This window comes from Oryctolagus cuniculus, chromosome 17, assembly GCF_964237555.1.
Source record: "Oryctolagus cuniculus chromosome 17, mOryCun1.1, whole genome shotgun sequence".
Lineage (NCBI taxonomy): Eukaryota > Metazoa > Chordata > Mammalia > Lagomorpha > Leporidae > Oryctolagus > Oryctolagus cuniculus.
This window is the reverse complement of record NC_091448.1, coordinates 9,191,814-9,210,036: the sequence shown is the minus strand read 5'-3', so window position 1 is coordinate 9,210,036 and position 18,223 is coordinate 9,191,814.

The window sequence follows — 18,223 nt, the reverse complement described above, 5'->3', positions numbered from 1 at the left end:
GAAACATACCAGGGGACTCCAATTTAATCCCATCAAGGTGGCATGTACCAATGCCATCTCACTAGTCCAAGTGATCAATTTCAGTTCACAATTGATCATAATGAAAGGACTAAGAGTCAAAGGAAGCACCTAAACAAGTCTAGTACCTGCTAATACTAACTGATGGAATAAATAAAGGGGAGAGTGATCCAACATGGGAAGCGAGATACTCAGCAGACTCATAGAATGTTGGATGTCCTAAACAGCACTCTGGCCTCAGAATCAGCCCTAGAGGCATTCCGATCTGGCTGAAAAGCCCATGAGAGTATTTCAGGCATGGAAAGCCAAGACACTCTGGCAAAAAAACAAACAAACAAACAAACAAACAAAAAAACCCTAAATGAAAGATCTCTGTGAGTGAGATCCCAGTGGAAAGAACAGGTCTTCAAAGAAGGAGGTACCTTTCTCTGAAGGGAGGAGAGAACCTCCACTTTGGCTATGACCTTGTCTAAACAAGATAAGAGTCGGTGAACTCAAAAGGCTTCCATAACCTTGGAAACTCATGACTGGAGCATTGGGAGATTACTGATGCCATAAACAGGAGTGTCAATTTGTAAAGTTAACAACAGGAGTCACTGTGCACTTACTCCTCATGTAGGATCTCTGTCCTTAATGTGCTGTACATTGAGACTTAATGCTATAATGAGTACTCAAACAGTATATTTCGCTTTGTGTTTCTATGGGGGTGCAAACTGTTGAAATCTTTACTTAATGTATACTAAACTGATCTTCTGTAAAAAAAAAAAAAAAAAGAAGAAGAAATTATCAATTCCCAACTTGACTCTCACTGGGATTAAACATGACAATAGCTCTGATCTGATTTCCTCATCATTTAAAAAATCATCTATTATTTTTCACTTTATGTTTCTGTGGGAGCAAACTGTTGAAATCTTTACTTAATGTATGCTAAACTGATCTTCTGTATATAAAGAGAATCGAAAATGAATCCTCATGTGAATGGAAGGGGAGAGGGAGTGGGAAAGGGGAGGGGGGATGCGGGTGGGAGAGACGATATGGGGGGAAGCCATTGTAATCCATAAGCTGTACTTTGGAAATTTATATTCATTAAATAAAAGTTAAAAAAATTTTCTTTATTTGGGACTGCCTGGGACTTTCTCATCTTTGGATGTGGAATACACAATGTAGGCAAGATTATTGCAGAAGGAGTGTTGTGCTCTTCTCTGCATGTTACTGAAGCTACTCGTCTCCTTCATATCCCTTATTGGCTGCTTCTAGTGCCTCTATTCTTCTTAGATCATGTCCTTATTTTTTAACATTATGTATCATCCTATATTCTTCTAGTCTTTTCCATGCCTTACTCCTAGAATTTTCTTCAAAATGACCTGGTTCTTTTGACTGAAGAAAGGTATTTAGAAACTAACAAGCTGAAGTTAGGTTTGTTCATTATTCCTGAGTCATCATTATTCTCAGGTCCTCTGAGCAGACACAGTCACAAATTAATCTACACGTTGTAACCTGTGTATATCCCTTTCTCCATGACTTGAAAAGTAACATACTACATTATTTCTTTTACCAAAACAGAGACAGTTTTCTCATTTGCATTCCTCTTTGCTATGGTAAATATGACAATATGTTATTTTACTTAAGATTTAATCGAATTATTTGTATATTTAAAGAAAAATACAGACAATTCATCAGCATATGTTTCTGTCTGAATCACACTGGTAAAAATATATTCCTTCCACTTGTAACTAGAGAAATGAGAGATCTCACATTTGGGCATCGGATTGGGAGTTGAAGTTTCTATCTGGCTACTTATCAAGTTGGAAAGGTTGAGGCTTGTAGCTCTTCATTTTAAAAAGTTCTGTGGAAATACAACATGAAGATGTCAAACATGTCTAATTTTTTTTCAGATTGTAATAATTATAGATTTAAGTCAGACTTTGCATAATCCAGTTCTTGGAATTTTTTTATCACCAAGGCAAATGCATAGTATTGTAATTTCTATAGAGCAATTTTAAAAATACATCAGGACTTGTTTAATCTACTACTCATTCTATCATCACTTGTAACAATGACAAACTAGAAATAAACTGAAGGTCAAACAATGATGACTACTCCAACAATGATGACAGCTCTCTAAGATGTGCAACCAATAAAAGATCATGGTCTCAAAAAAAGTTTTATGTAGTGAATTATTCTACACTAAATGCATTGGGCCCAAAAGCATTTTGATTTATGCATGTATAAACATGTTTATGCATACATAAGTGTGCATGTATAATTTTATGTGAATACATGTGTGTTTGCATATGTGTATTTATACTTTTATACCTCATATATTTCTATGTACCTATAGGCATGTTGGGTATAAATTATATATGCATAAATAAAATATTAACAAATGATGGAGTTTGAAATCATATTTTTAATCTCTTTATATTTTTCCAGATATGAGATTTTTCTACAATAAAGTATCTTGCGAAAGAAATTAATTTTATTTAGTACCCAAATTCATTCTATTATTTAGCAAAATAATATATTATCTAATCTCTTGAAACTGCAACATATAATAGGCACCAAGAGCTGGTCTCACACAAAATGAATCTGTCTTATCACACATGGCTTATTTATGGAAGTACCTACTATTTCTCCTTTGTTGAAATTTTTCACATGAGTAGGTGCTGAGTTTTATCAAATTGCATCTCTGTATTTATTCATGCATTTATATTTTTTCTTTACATTTTGCCGTGAAAAATTATGTCAATCATCTGTCTCTCAGATGCCTCAGATCTAAGGAAGCATGACTTTTTTTCCTTAGAGAAATGCCCAGTGCAGGTGACTCTCGTGATCTATTTTAAGATTCATCTAAATCTGTCATTTCCATAACAATCACAAGTGATGTTCTATTTAGTATAAATACAAGGTAGAAATATATATTTTTAATGGGTGGATATATTTGAATTTGAGGCCAAGAATAGCATTTCTCACTCTGGGATCTCAACATCACCAATCCCAGAGAAGTCCCCACTTGACGCCCGTGATCCAGGGTGTTTAGGAAACACCATGTACTTTATCCACTACTTGGAGTGTCACACCTCTGTTAGCAGATGGAAGATTCTAATACATTATGTAGCATAGATTTCTTCATCTTTTTCAGTTATGTAGTTCCCAAATCAATAGGACCATGGTGAGAACTCTTCCTCAACAAACATTTATTAATGTTTTATTAATGTATTATTTTGAAGCCATTATCACACTTGGGAATAGTTTTGACTGTTTTTTAAATTTACTTTATTTAGTTGAAAAGTAGAGTATCAGAGGGAGAGGGACAGACAGGCTATCCGCTGGTTCACTCCCCAAATGGTTGCAGCAGCCAAAGCTGGGCCAGGCTGAAGCCAGAATATTAGAACTCCATTCAGGTCTCTACATGGGTGGCAGGGACTCAGGTACCTGGACCAGCTTTTGCTGCCTTCTCAGGCACATTAGCAAGAAATTGGGTTAGAAATGGACTAACCAGGATTTGCACCAGCTCTTCAATATGAGAGGCTGGTGTCACAGAAGGCAACTCACCCAGCTGCATCACAGTTGCAGTCCCGTTTTGTCTTTTATAAATAAGCCATTTGAAAAGTCTCCATCAAGTTAGAGTTTATTAACTTGTGATCACTTAGAAACTTACCAAACTAACATTTATTTTTCAATTTATATGAATAATCCCAGGAACAGCATAAAAATATTCCTGTGAAATTAAGACATTACTGACTGTTCATATTAAATAAGCTAAATTTCAAAGTAGACAAACTTGTTCCCTTTAACTAGCTCATATTTTTATAAAATCACATAATTTTGTTCTGACTTTTTCAGCTTATGTTAAACTAAATCTCCAACAATCCCAGGGAAAAAAAGAGGTACATTACAACAGAAAAGTAGAATTTTCGGTGTTTGCTATCAGTTATTGCATTTCTATTCATATACCCAAAAAGCTTGATATTAAACTTAGTATACCAAAACCTCATCCATCTGAAGTAGAATATTTCTGAATTTACAACACTTTAACATGCTAAAAGAATCTGGTGAAATTAACTTTTTTTGCAATATCTGTGCAAGCGAGTATATAAAGCAAATTAAAATCATGGAAATGACAATTCAGTGGATGCCATAATTTCTTCCCTCTTTTGTGAATGCTTAATATGCTAATTAAAAATCTCTCTTATCTACTTACAGAAGCTCTTGCAAGTTCTATGCCACAGTGAGTCTGAGTAACCTCCCCCATGCCAGTCAGTAAGCATGAACTCGGAGATGCCTTGCAGACACATGCTTGTACAATTAATTCTTTATGAAAGACAATGCTGCAATGCTTCTTTCATCTCTTCGATATTCTTGCTCACTCAGAGTGCTTTCTGAATCCTACAATTCTTTGTTAACTCCCTTCTGAGGTCAGAGAAAATGTGCAAGGTATTTCTGAAGCCTGGAACCATGAGAAAGTTGTGTGGCTAAGCACCTCTCTTTTTCATAAGGTTTTTGTTGGTGTTCCCTTCATACAATATGAGAGAAGAGGTTGGGACTAATTTGTATAGTGAAGTTAATATGTATAAGCCGTATGTGTATTAGCAACTAATGTGTATTAGCAAAACTTCGTACACTTTTTAAGCTTGCAAAAAGCCTCCAGGCATCTACATTTTGCAGATAAGCGAGAACTAGAAATTTCACTTAGCTAAGAAGTGGTTGGTTTGGATGTGAACTCAAACTCATATTGCTCTAAACACCGTGCTTTCCCCACATCCTATTACATAAGTTAGTGTAGCCAAGTTTCTTGCCTTTGTTGTTGTTGTTATTATTATTATTGTCATTATTATTATTTAATAGGCAGAGGGAAAAACAGAGAAAGAGAGCTCCCATGTAGTGGCTCATTCCCCAAATGTTCTCAACAACCAGAAACCAGGAATGCAATCCAGGTCTCTGACATGGTTAGCAGGAACCCAATCGTTTTGCCATTACTGCCACCTCTCAGTGTCTGGACTAACAGGAAACTGGAGCCAAGAGCCAGGGCTAGGTATTTAAAATGGGCCCTTCCATGTTGGATGGAGGTGTGTTAACTTCTAGCAAAAAAGCCCACACCTTTCACTATTGCTAGCTGCACTTAAACATTTCCAGAAATGTACTTGTTGAAGGAATACCTGAGATATTTTCTGCTTCTTTTACAGGGAGAAGTGGGATTAGAATATCTGTTTTCTTATTCTTGGTGATTTTTGCCAACATTTTGCTTCCTTAGGTGTGCTTGACCTGTTGTAACCATTATCACACAGGACCTTCAGGGAAGCAAGGAAGACTTAAATTATTTTTCACTTTCCTTCCCACAATATTTCACAGAGCATCCTTTGTTAGAAAACAAATCCAGTGGAGCTGATTAGTTACCAAATCATGATCACCCATCAGCACCTGATGTGAACTTCAGGTTGTCTTTTGTAGAAACATTGTTTTCATAAACAGTGGTATCATAATGAAAAGAAATAAAGTGTCAGCCTGGGTTCTATAATTCTTATCTTTATTGTTTATGAAAATTAAATCAAATGAAAGCAGGATGCTTGACAAATAAATAAAGAAGGCTAGAGAAGTCAAAAATAATGAAGCGAACATGACGTGAGAGATGAGTCAATTAATTCAGTTGATAGCATAGCAGTGCCTCCATAGCAAAGTGGAATAAGAAAAAAGCTCAGATTTTTTATTTCTTCAACTTCCAGCTACCATGTTTATGCATTTCCCTACTGTGAATCCTTTCTGAGCCTGAAAAATATAATAAATCTTGATGTTTTAGGCTATGCTAGAATAGCCTAACAAATATTCCTTGATTCATTAAAAAAGGCAACAAACCAGCAACTGAGAACAATACTTTATTGTACTTTGTTTTTTTCTGTTATGAAAGGATATAGAGAACTTTGTTTTGAAATGAATAGATGAATGATAATGTGCTCCTCAATGAGACATTGTTTCAAAATCTGTTTTATCTCTGTAACTGGGGTTTTATTTGTGCTTCAGTAGTGGTAGATTAGCACTAGGTGTTAGGGCAAAAGCCAGGCTTGTCTAGCAATGCAGTTTAGAGTTGCCTTTAGATCTTAGGGGCAGATCTGCTGCTGCATATCACTCAACATAGACAAAAAATATATAAACTAATCTCAACTTCGTCAGTTTCTCTCTCTTTGAAAATATCCAAACGAGTTTTTTCCACTTATTCAAATGTTCAGAGTTTGGGTATCCAGATTATGTTGAGATAATTTTGTATTTATTTTCTCCATGGTATATGTTTGCAAATTAATGTTGTTTTACAGCAAAAACAGCTAAGCTTATTGAAGACACTCATAAGTCTGCTTTGTACATATATTTTATTCAGCCTGCACTTCAACTCAATGAGATAAATACTATTATTACTAATGTATTTTAAATAGAGAAGTTGAAATGACCTACCCATGCTCCTGTGGCTAACATGAAAATAAGCCTGAGATTAGAAATAAATAGGCATGTGCATTTGGTAGTTTTAACTAAAATACTTGAAAGGAGCAATTTAGGAGCAAAGAAGGTTGATATTCCTATACTGCTTGGAGGCTCACAGTCCAAGATGAAGCCCCATTTGTTCAGGCATCTGGGGAGGCCAGAGGGTGGCAGAGGGACAGTCCCATTGTGAGCCAGGCAGCAGAGGAAAGCAGGGAGAAGCTCTTCAGCCTCTCTGTAGTCACTCCTGTAAGGCTGACGTGATTCCATCATGGAGCTCCTGCTGCCAACCTAATCCAATCCAGTCCCTTCCCAAAGACTCCACTTCATTGGCCATAATTGGATCAAGTTTCTACTCTTACTCCACCCACCAGGAATCCATTAACTGTTACATTATTATGTTGGATTTTTTTTGGGGGGGGGTTCACCCTCCAATGGCCGCCACGGCCGGCGTGCTGCGGCCGGTGCACCGCGCTGATCTGAAGGCAGGAGCCAGGCGCTTCTCCTGGTCTCGCATGGGGTGCAGGGCCCAAGGACTTGGGCCATCCTCCACTGCACTCCCTGGCCACAGCAGAGAGCTGGCCTGGAAGAGGGGCAACCGGGAGAGAATCCGGCACCCTGACCTGGACTAGAACCTGGTGTGCCGCCACCACTAGGTGGAGGATTAGCCTATTGAGCCGCGGCACCGGCCATATTATGTTGGATTTTAAAAGTCTGTATGAGGGCCAGCGCTGCGGCTCAATAGGCTAACCCTCCGCCTGCGGCGCCGGCACCCCAGGTTCTAGTCCCAGTCGGGGTACTGGATTCTGTCCCGGTTGCCCCTCTTCCAGGCCAGCTCTCTGCTGTGGCCCGGGAGTGCAGTGGAGGATGGCCCAAGTGCTCGGGCCCTGTACCCCATGGGAGACCAGGAGAAGCACCTGGCTCCTGCCTTTGGATCAGTGTGGTGCGCTGGCCGCGGCGGCCATTGGAGGGTGAACCAACCGCAAAGGAAGACTTTTCTCTCTGTCTCTATCTCTCTCACTGTCCACTCTGCCTGTCAAAAAAAAAAAAAAGTCTGTAAGAGGGGCTGGAGCTGTGTTTATGGTGGGCTGGGCCTCTACCAGCACTGCTGGCATCCCATATGTGTGCTGGATTGGGTCCCTGGCTGATCCTCTTCCAATCAAGCTCTCTGTTTATGGGCTGGGAAAGAAGTTGAAGATGGCCCGAAGATGGCCCAAGTGCTTGTGCCCCTGCACCTATGTGGGAGACCTGGAGAGGGCCCCTGGCTCTGGCTTCAGATAGGCTCAGCTCTAGCCATTGTGCCCATTTGGGGAATGAACCAGCACCTTTCTCTCTGTCTCTCCCTCCCTCTGTCTGTAACTCTACCTTTTAAATATATAAATAAATAATCGTCTAAAAAGTCTGTATAATCTTGGAGAGCCAAATCTCATTCAAATCATAATGGTATTAGAAACCATGCATTTGGCAACTAGGCTATGTTCATCAATTCATCGACACTGCACCTGCTACTAATTGAGATTTTCTTACTTAATTTTGTGCTGATACAACAAAACATGTCAGTCTAGGTAATTTATAATGCACAGAAATTTATTTGGTTCATGGTTCTGGAGGCTAGGAAGTCCAACAGCAGTACTGGTGTCTGGTGAGTCGGATGTGCTGTGTCAACCTATGGTGGAAGGAGGAAAGACAAGAGGGGGAAAAACAAATGAGCAAAAGGGTCTGAATTTGACTTGGTGACAACCCATTTTCCTGGTAACTAACCCTCTCCTGCAATGATGACATCAATTCATTTAAGTAGGCAGAGACCTCATGACCCAATCAACTCTTATTAAACTCCATTTGCCAACACTGTTGCACTGGGGGTTAAATTTCTAAGACTTGAATGTTGGGGAATACATCAAACCATTGCTTTTTTCAATCAAGTTCTCTGGAACATGGTGATATTAGACAAGAAAATTTTCTTACTGAGTAAGGTTGATTTAGAACAAAGTTCTGCAGAACCAGAATCATTGAGAAGGCTCCTTTCCTCCTGGAAACATAGGCAGAATTGAGACTAGACTTGTTCTCATACAGCCCTGTTCAGAGGAGTCAGTGCCAGTAAAATTTGCAATTTGAACATGGCTAAGTGCTCTCAATTATACAGCAGTGTGCAAAATAAAATACATTTTAATATGTTTTCCCTGTGAGAAGCTCAAACAATTCAAAAGACAAATAATTAATGCCAGAATTGTTCTCTAGATTTACCAGATATAGAGATGGGTCCTTTTCTCAGAGCTCAGACAAAATACGTGCTATGTGTGTGCGTGTGTGTGTTTGTGTGTGTGTGTAGTGTTGACAAAAACAACTTTTGGTCAAAAACTTCTCACAATTACCTAGCCAGCAGATGACATATAAAACATCTTAAGTAAACCAGCTGTAAGAAGCTTTTAAACACATTTTCTATTTTTTTCAATGTGCTATAGGAACAGACCTTTGGATAACATTCTTATTGAGAAATAAGGTTTGTTGCAGATAGAAATGATAGACGGGAATAACCCTGTAACAGCTAGCTCATTATGTGCACGTTTGTTTCTTAAAGTTCTAGACTTCTCTCATTTAAATATGTGGAAGTTGAGCTTTCTAAGGAACATTAGAGAGACTGTAAGAAGCATTTTGATGGCAATGTTTTAAAATTCTTCACTTGTGGACGTTAGCAATGAACCGTTTTTAAAAAATTTTAAAATAGAATGTTCAAAAGATTTTTACAGTCCAATATTCTCTAATAGCTCAAACCTCCACATCTTTAAACCATCGAAGTCTAGAACTTTAGAAAGCAAGCAGATGTGGGGGCTGGCACTGTGGGGTAGCTGGTGAAGCTACCACCTGCAGTGCTGGCATCCCATATGGGCACCAGTTCAAGTCCCGGCTGCTCCACGTTCCACCCAGCTCTCTGCTATGGCCTGGGAAGCAGTAGAAGATGGTCCAAGTCCTTGGGCCCCTGCACCAGTGTGGGAGACCTGGAAAATCTCCTGGCTCCTGGCTTCGAATCGACACAGCTCTGACTGTTGCAGCCAATTGGGGAGTGAACCACTGGATGGAAGCATGGAAGATGTCGCTCGCTCTCTCTCTCTCTCTCTCTCTCTCTCTCTCTCTCTGCCTTTCCTTCTCTCTCTGTATAAATCTGACTTCAAATAAATAAATCATTTTTTTTTAAAAAAAGAAAGGAAGCAGATGCAAAACGAGCTAGCTGTGTTACAGGGCAATTACAGTCCATCCCTTCTATCTGCACCAAGCCTGATTTCTAAATCAATGTATGTTCGGGTTACTTTTGGACCTTTCTTTGTCCCCTTGCTCTCAGTCCTAAGGCAGGAGGACTATGTCACAACAATACTAATTATTTTGGAAGGATGGTTCTTGGCCCTGCTCTTTAACTACTTAAACTACTTTTCTGCATTAAGAGAAAAGAGAAATCCTTTCCCAGTTTCTGGTGGTTTTGAGTTGATTGACTTCTAATGAGGTGTCTGGCATCAGCTTCTCCATGAGGTTGAATGTATTTTTCCCCTCTTTGACTTACATTGAGTTTGAACATTGTTGCACAGCCCATTCAACACACACAGGTGAATCTATGCCATGCAGAAATGAGTTTTTAAAAGTGTATCAAGGGCCAGTGCAGTGGCTCACTTGGTTAATCCACCGCCTGTGGCGCCGGCATCCCATATGGGCACCGGGTTCTAGTCCCGATTGCTCCTCTTCCAGTCAAGCTCTCTGCTGTGGCCCAGGAAGGCAGTGGAGGATGGCCCAAGTGCTTGGGTGCCTGCACCTGTGTGGGAGACCAGGAAGAAGCATCTGGCTCCTGGCTTCAGATCGGCATAGCTCCAGCCGTAGTGGCCATTTAGGGGGTGAACCAACGGAAGGAAGACCTTTCTCTGTCTCTCTCTCTCTCTCACTGTCTAACTCTAATCTGTCAAATAAATTTAAAAAAAGAAGTGTATGAAAAGTAGATATGCCACATATGACTTCTTTATCAGTGATAGTAAATAAACATAACGATAATTATTAACATACATAATATTTAACAAAATGCCATATGCTCTCCACCTGGATCCCGGAAATTACCTGGGGAGAGAGTATCTTCGTTTGCATGATCCTCTCCTCACCATAGAGAGTTAGGGGCATGGATAGGAATTTGCAATACATTTGCTCTCCCAAGTATCCTTCCTCTGTCCCCAATTTTCTGATGCTCTACTCTCCACTCTCCCTCCTTCTTTCTTCTCTTTGCCTTCTTTGCTAATGCTACCATATAAAGGCAAAGGACTCTGACACCTTCTAGCCATCCTACTCCAGGTTGTTACATAATAAGTTCTTAATTAATTGAAATAAAGAATTTGATATCACTAAACCATATGTTATGGATTCAACCCAGGAACACAGTACAAAATATCAGCAGAAACTAAGAGTTATATAAACCAGATCAAATATGCATCAAATATCAGCTTCTCTCCTTTGCTAGTGACTTGCACTTGGCTGCTCACTCTTCAAGACTCAGTGTTCTTCTCTTCAAACTGAGTCTTTGTCAGTTGCCTGGGGGCAGCGTCAATCAATAATATCTCTCTTCCCCCAGTCAGATCTTGAGAAAATGGGGAAGCTATTACAAAGAAGTGGCAAAGACAGCCAAAATTTCGACCTTCATTAATGATAAAGATTAAGTGAAAAGATCTAGCTTCATTTCAGAGCTAAATGAACACACTAGGGGAAGCTCGGACTGAGATATGTAGCCATCTAAATACGCCATCCTGACATGGTGGTGCAGATTCCCAAGAGGTGACCCATGGTATAGAGGAGCTTCACTTCATCACCTCGGAGTGGGAGAGGGGAAGGGGAAGGAAATGGAAAAAAAAAAAAAAAACACAGGAAGAGCTGGCTGTAGGATGTCCAGTTGATCATTCTCAGATATATTGATCTGAAAAATCATTTTGTTTCTTCTGGTATAAAAGTGATTAAGGGTTAGAAAAGTCAAAAGTATTTAACTGGAAGAAACATTGAGAACTGGAAAGAATGATTCCCCTGTAAGATTTCTCTAGGTTTCTTGTGGGGAGCAACTCGGACTAGACTAAGTTACTGGAATTAAGACTTATTCTATGCATCTGCTCTCCCACAATATGGCGCTGAGAAGGGAGAAACAGCTTCTACACAGCTGCCTCCAGTTCAACCAATAAACTGTAGGTCCTACTCCTGATTGAAGGAGAGCAGCGTACTCGGTGTGTGGGTAGCAGAGTTGGGATTGGTGGAAGAGGACTATAAAGGAGGAGAGAGACAACATGCACGAGGAACATCTAAGGGGAACATCCATCTGAAGGAACACCTGTGCAGCCCCCGAGAGAGCCGGCCAGCGGTGTGCCACTCTCCTGCGGAATTGGGGAAAGTGGCTAGGGGGAACCGCCCTTCCACGGAGGTGGAAGGGACGGTAGCCAACCCGGGAAGAACCAGCAGCAAACCCGGGGAGGGCCGAGCAGACAAAAGAACAGCGCAGGGTCCTGTGTCGTTCCTCCACGAAGACGGGGAGCGACAGTTTCTGAGCTCTCAACCCATTGTGCTAATCACTGAGTTTATTGTCAATCAGAGTAGTGGCCACCCTATCCGGGGAGGACAGCAGCAATTTTTCAACACAGAATTGTATCTAATTTCTTGGCCTCCCCCCGTCAAATCAGCCACAGCTGCTAGGTATGGCCTCCTGGATCCAAAATGAGTCAGAACACAATAGTAAATAAATGAACTTTAAGGTGACATTTCATGCAAAGCTGTAAAGTGGCACCCTGATCTATTTCACATCTGGAACTATGTCAATCCATAGTATGCAACACACCCTATCAAGGTATTGCAAAAAAGATTAAATGACAACCATATGATTCAGCAATGAAAATCTTCCCACCTGAAGATTCCAGAATGATGTTAATTCAAACAGTTTGTCTCCTAGTTAAAATTTGTTCCTTATATACAACATATTAGTGTCCGGAAGACCAAACCCATAAATTTTCTTTACATTGCAAATCAAATATAACTTTAAAAATAAAAATATATTTATTCCAAAATGGATACAGTCTTGCTTCCTATTCTGAGATTCAACTCAAAGGCTCTTGATGTCAGTATGGAGATAGCTTTTCTTCAGTAGGACTGTTTTTCTCAGGAGTAGTTTCTTCAGGGATTTGAAAGTTAAATTAGTTCAACAGTGAGAATCTGAGGCACATGACTTTTTTTAAAGAATCCAATATAAATGAACCCACATAATTATCACTTACAGATTTAGAAAACAAGATTGTCCTCAGCTCCTAGAAATTTATCCAAAGACTTATTATCTAGGCAGAACCTTGCCTGTGGTATAGTGAAAAGCTGAAGCGGATATTCAATGTTATTTGCAAAGATGAAAAACCCCTTGGTTTTGTCTTTAACAGAATGGCTCTCAGTTCATAGCAGTTGTCTACAACCTGCCATCTGGAACCTGGCTCAGTTGGAAGTAAGCTCCTTGCAAATTGTTACTTGACCCTATGCACTTGCTACCATGCTTAATTCTCTTAGACAGCACTGCATTCTCAATAATCTTAAAATTTCAAGACAGTGCAGCCCCAGCTCCCAGATATTTTTGTTTTTCCCCTTTATCCATATATTAAAAAACCAATAATTTTCATTTATCCCTCATGTCTTGTGTTTCTGCTGTCCAAGTTCCAAATTGAGCTGGCCTCAACATATACTCTCTTTCAACTACTAGCACTACCTTTTCAATTCTAGGGCAAAGTGATTCCGTCTGCTGCTTCCTGATGTTGAATTAGTTATGTCCAAGACAGCAGTCTTCTTGGGAAAATTCCCTACCTAGGACAGCACCAGCATAAGAACACATGTTGAGTGGTCTGTCTCAATTTCTCTTCTTTTTCTAGGTCCATTTGACAAATCAAGTACTGTCTACTTAAACCTAGTATCCACACTTTTGAATGTGAACCTTATTAAATATACTCAGTTGACATAAAAATCCATTTTCAGACCTCTAATATCTAATGGATTGTGCTCAAAATGTTTGTTTTTCCTTGTGGCTTTTAATTTTCTTTTGCTAATGACAAAGTACTTCCAAAATAAGTCACTGAAACTTACCACGGGGGCTTTCTGCACCTGATAAATGCAAGTTAGTTGACTCTGCTGAGGTTCACAAGCAGGCTCCATCTTTGCTTGGAGACATCTACATACTCTGCACCTGCTGAGGCCCTGCTGAGTCTGCCATGACATTAATGAAGCCCTGAGTGAGGCATGTGTGACCTGGATTTCTTCAGAAACCATCAGGATCAAGGTCAGAACCTTAGAGGAAGGTTATACTCATTTAACTGAATCATTAGAGCCTGAGCATCATTCACTTGAAGCTATCAATGAGTCTCTGATATTGTAGATGTTAGACAGAGGAAGTGACCATAAGCAGCACCAAACTCTTCGCACTGCTGATTGAAGACCTATGACCTGTCCACAGCAGCTAAGAGCCGAAAGCTTAAGGTTAACAATATACCTGGGCTAATAATGTAAGCCTTTACAATGTACAGAGATAAGAGTATTGTTCCCACAAACTAAACTCACAAACCCAAGCCATCTTTCTTAGCCATAGCAGATATCTCTTCAGGGGAACGGGCAGCTTCTTTAATTCTTCTTGTTTTTCTTACTTTCTCTGTTTGGATCCCTGAGGGTGCCTGGAAATTGACACCTTTGTCCTCCATAGATTTCTCCATCTAAAAAGATTGAGAGAGAGGATTTATCAGGAAGCCCCAACTCACCATGTGTGGATTTTCAATGAATATGTTAAACCTGTGTCACCACAAATGAGCCCCTTCACCTACTCTGAGAATAGAAAAGGATCAAAAGAGTAAAGAAAGACAGATTTTATGAGAATGTGTTTTTTGAGAATAGTGCATGAGCTTCGCCTCCCATTTCATTTCAATCAAGCAGGAGCAGTCTGACTTCACCTCCAACCTTTCAAAGGGCTTCCAAAATGCTATCTGGAGAGAGCTTACAATTTGATTTCGGTAGAGGAGGGATCGAGCAAGTGACAGTCTGCCTTATCCCTGGGAGACCTGGATCAAGAGATATCTTCTGAATAATCTATGTGGTAGGACAGACAGAAGACTTTTCTACATGGAAATGACCATAGATTTCCAGTTATTCCCAGGAACAAAGAAGCATCAGTGCTCCCCTTGAGCCCCCTGGCGTTCCATGGAGGAGGAGCTGACGAGTGATGTCAAGCCCAGTGAGTCTCACCGTCAGGGGTGGGTGCAGAGGATCCCCCAGGGCTTAGGAAAGAGCACAGCAGTCAGCAACCAAAATGGTGAGAACTGGAAGAGTTCTTGCACTTTCATCCCACCAGGTGAGACCCACGAAGATTCATTTTCAAAGCACTTAAAAGGCTCAGGACAAACATCCTTACTGCTCTATAATTAGTACTGACATTATTAATGGTACATGACAAATTCCAAGTGAGTTTCTTAGTGCCATTTTCTCCTACTGTGTATTACATATACCCCATCCTGTCCAATCTGCTTGCAGATACGGTTGTATCTACTGTAAAGCAACATACGCATTCCTAAAAATCATTGCCCTGGACAGCATCATACAGTTAAAGCCACTGGGCTTTGAATAAATTAGCCTGGGGCACAGTACCTATACTTAGTGATTCATTTAAAAAAGAGGAATCAAATAACCATAACACTGTTTTATTTATAGTAAGTGATCAGGCATAATTTAAAATTTCAATAAATATGATGCTTGAAGATTGCTTGTGGAAGTAGGCAATTTAAAATTTCAATAAATATGATGCTTGAAGATTGCTTGTGGAAGTAGGCAGCTGTGAGTTTCCGTGAAGCAGTGGAAGGAGAGTTCTCTGATGTCAGAAAGAAAGCTGGGACTTCAGATATGGGTGTGCGTGGGCCATAGCAGGTGGATGTGTGTGTGTGTGCTTTGCATTTTCCTAGGTGGCTCCATTCAGCTCAGTGCAGTTTTCTGCAATTGCCTAGTGCTCCCTATGGATAAAAAGATACTTGTAAACAGATTTAAAATGTGTGGCATCCTCAATAAGTCCTTAAAATTTCATTTGCATCCAAAAAATTGCTTTTACAAAACAAACAGAACCAGCAATACCTATTTTCAAACCAGAAGCCACACACCTCCGGGCTACTCTGAAAGGGATAATTTATAAGAAAGTGAGCTTCTAAGTGCAATAGCTACAACTTTTGGATTTAGGCTACACGTGTTGTCCTACAACATACAATAAGGGAGAGAATTCTGGAGGCCTGTTAAAAGACCACAGAATCCACTCAGAGTCACTGAATGCTAGCTGAGTGATGGGTAAGGACACAGACAATACCAAGAGGATCGTTGTGCGTTATGAAAGCAGGAAGAGGAAACGCAGGAGGAGGAAAACAAATGGTCCTAATCAATTCTTAGAAATGATGGAGATCTGACTCACCTTACACTATCATTGATAGATTTGAATAGGAACCAATTATTTTTGGTGTTTTGGGTGTTTCCTTGCTAAAGACTAAGGCATAGGATCATAGGGGAAAAGAAAATCAATGTTTGCTAAATCTCTCAAGTCAGTGCTGTCAAATTTGATTTCCTTTCATTTCAAGATTGATTAAAAAGAAATTTCTACTCCTCTGTTTTTGAATGAATGAGAAATAACAAAGAAATCCAATTTAACAAGAAATATAAAGGCTTGTTTTGTCTAATTAAAATATTGAAAGAGGAATACATGAATTATTTGTAAGAGCAGGTTATTAGTCATGGATGGTAGATTCAAAAATAAAATCTCATCAGCGTAATTAAAAATGCTATAAAAAGAGTTGAAATTAATAGCGATGATGACAGTAACAACAAATTCATAAATTCACTCACCTTTGTAAAAATCTATGGCTGCACATTTCTGCAATCTTTCTTATTTCCTTTTCTAGGATTGGATTTCTTTAGATTAGAGGTTCCTAAGAGTGAGAACTGCCTTATGAGTGATGTTCACATTCTTCCAAAACACCCAGGTGATTCCATAAGCAGAGTGACATTTCAATGAAATATATTTTGGACAATGAGCTGGTTGTTTGATATTCTATAGACAATCTCTCTCTTTTTCCAACTGCAAAGTGAGATTTAATCCAGAAATTCTTTTTTCCCACTCATCCTGTCCACTTCAACAAAATCTCACTTGGATATGTTGAAGTTATCTGCAGAGTCTACAGTTAATTTTGAGTTCAATAAGCAAGGCTATGTCTCTTTAAAAAAACTGCAACAGATAATACTACACTATGTAGTAAATTAAGAGATTCACTTACGGGGCAGGCTCTGTGGCATAATGGGTGAAGCTGCTGCTGCCTGCAGTGCTGGCATCCCTTATGGGTAGTACGTGTCTTGGCTGCTCCATGTCCGATCCAGCTCTCTGCTATGGCCTGGGAAGCTATAGAAGATGACCCAAGCACTTGGGCCCCTGTGCCCATGTGGGAGACCTGGAGGAAAGCTCCTAGCTCCTAGCTTCAGATGGACTCAGCTCCGGCCATTGCAGGCAGTTGGAGAGTGAACCAGCAGATGGAAGACCTCTCTCTCTCTCTCTCCCTCTGCTTCTGCTTCTCTATAACTCTGCCTTTCAATAAATAAATAAATAAATCTTTTTTCAAAAAAAGAGATTCACTTACTAATCTGGATTTCTTTTAGGATAATGCACTTGAGGAGTATGTGTTGAACAATAAAGTCAGAAAGTTCTTTAAAGTTGTAGATAACAGGCTTGATAAAGGAATGAGCAGCTTCCATGCATTCTGATTTCATAGAGTCACATCACATGTTTGCAAGGATGATTTTCCTTCTGGAATAATTTTGCTCCTATATTCACATTCTTCCCCAACACTTCCTTATTTCGTTCCTTGACTTCAAAATGCACAGACATCTCCAATTTTTAGAAAACCTGTGCTTGGGTCTGAAGTCTTATTAGTCATTTGTTTCCTGTTAACAGATCTCTCTCTCTCTCTCTCTCTCTCTCTCTCTCTCTCTCTCTCTCTCTTTCACTTTTAGTTTTGAGAAAACATTTTAAAATTTGCATTGTACTTCAAGGCTTAATACTCCACTAAATAAAAAGTCCAAAAAAAAAAAAAAGGCAAAAAGGAAGCAGGTCACTTTTAGAACAACTCTAAACACGTTTTCTCCAGAGAATCAATGAGCCTTTATTAGAACGAGTTACTCACTGGTCCTCACATGCTCCAGACCTGTTAGACTACATCAGTACTTCAGTGTGTCTCTTCTTTTTCTAATCGTTGGGCTGCAACAGGAAATACTCTCATTCAAATCCTCTGTTTTCTCAAAGTCTACCACAGCACTCAACATAAACTAACTTTTCTCTGCATCCCAGTCTGATGGAACAAGCACATTATAGGAAGATTCAGGCTGAATTGCCCCAGTTTAGTTTTTTATATATATTGGAAAATCAGATAGTAGTGGCACCCTGTAGCCAGTTCAGCTTTTCAAGTTCAGAAGGGGACACATTCTCGATTTTATTTCTTCCTCATTTTAATGGACAAAGTCAGTTGAGGTCATTGTGAATGTGTGGCTGAAGTTGCAAACTTCAGTCCAGTGTTGCTATTTTTGTTCAGACTAGTGCAGTCTCCCTCAGCTGAATGCATTATATACTTTCAAAATAAAAATAAAGCGACCCGGTATGCAAGTAGCCTCCAGAGTTTCCGACTACCTACCACTCCCA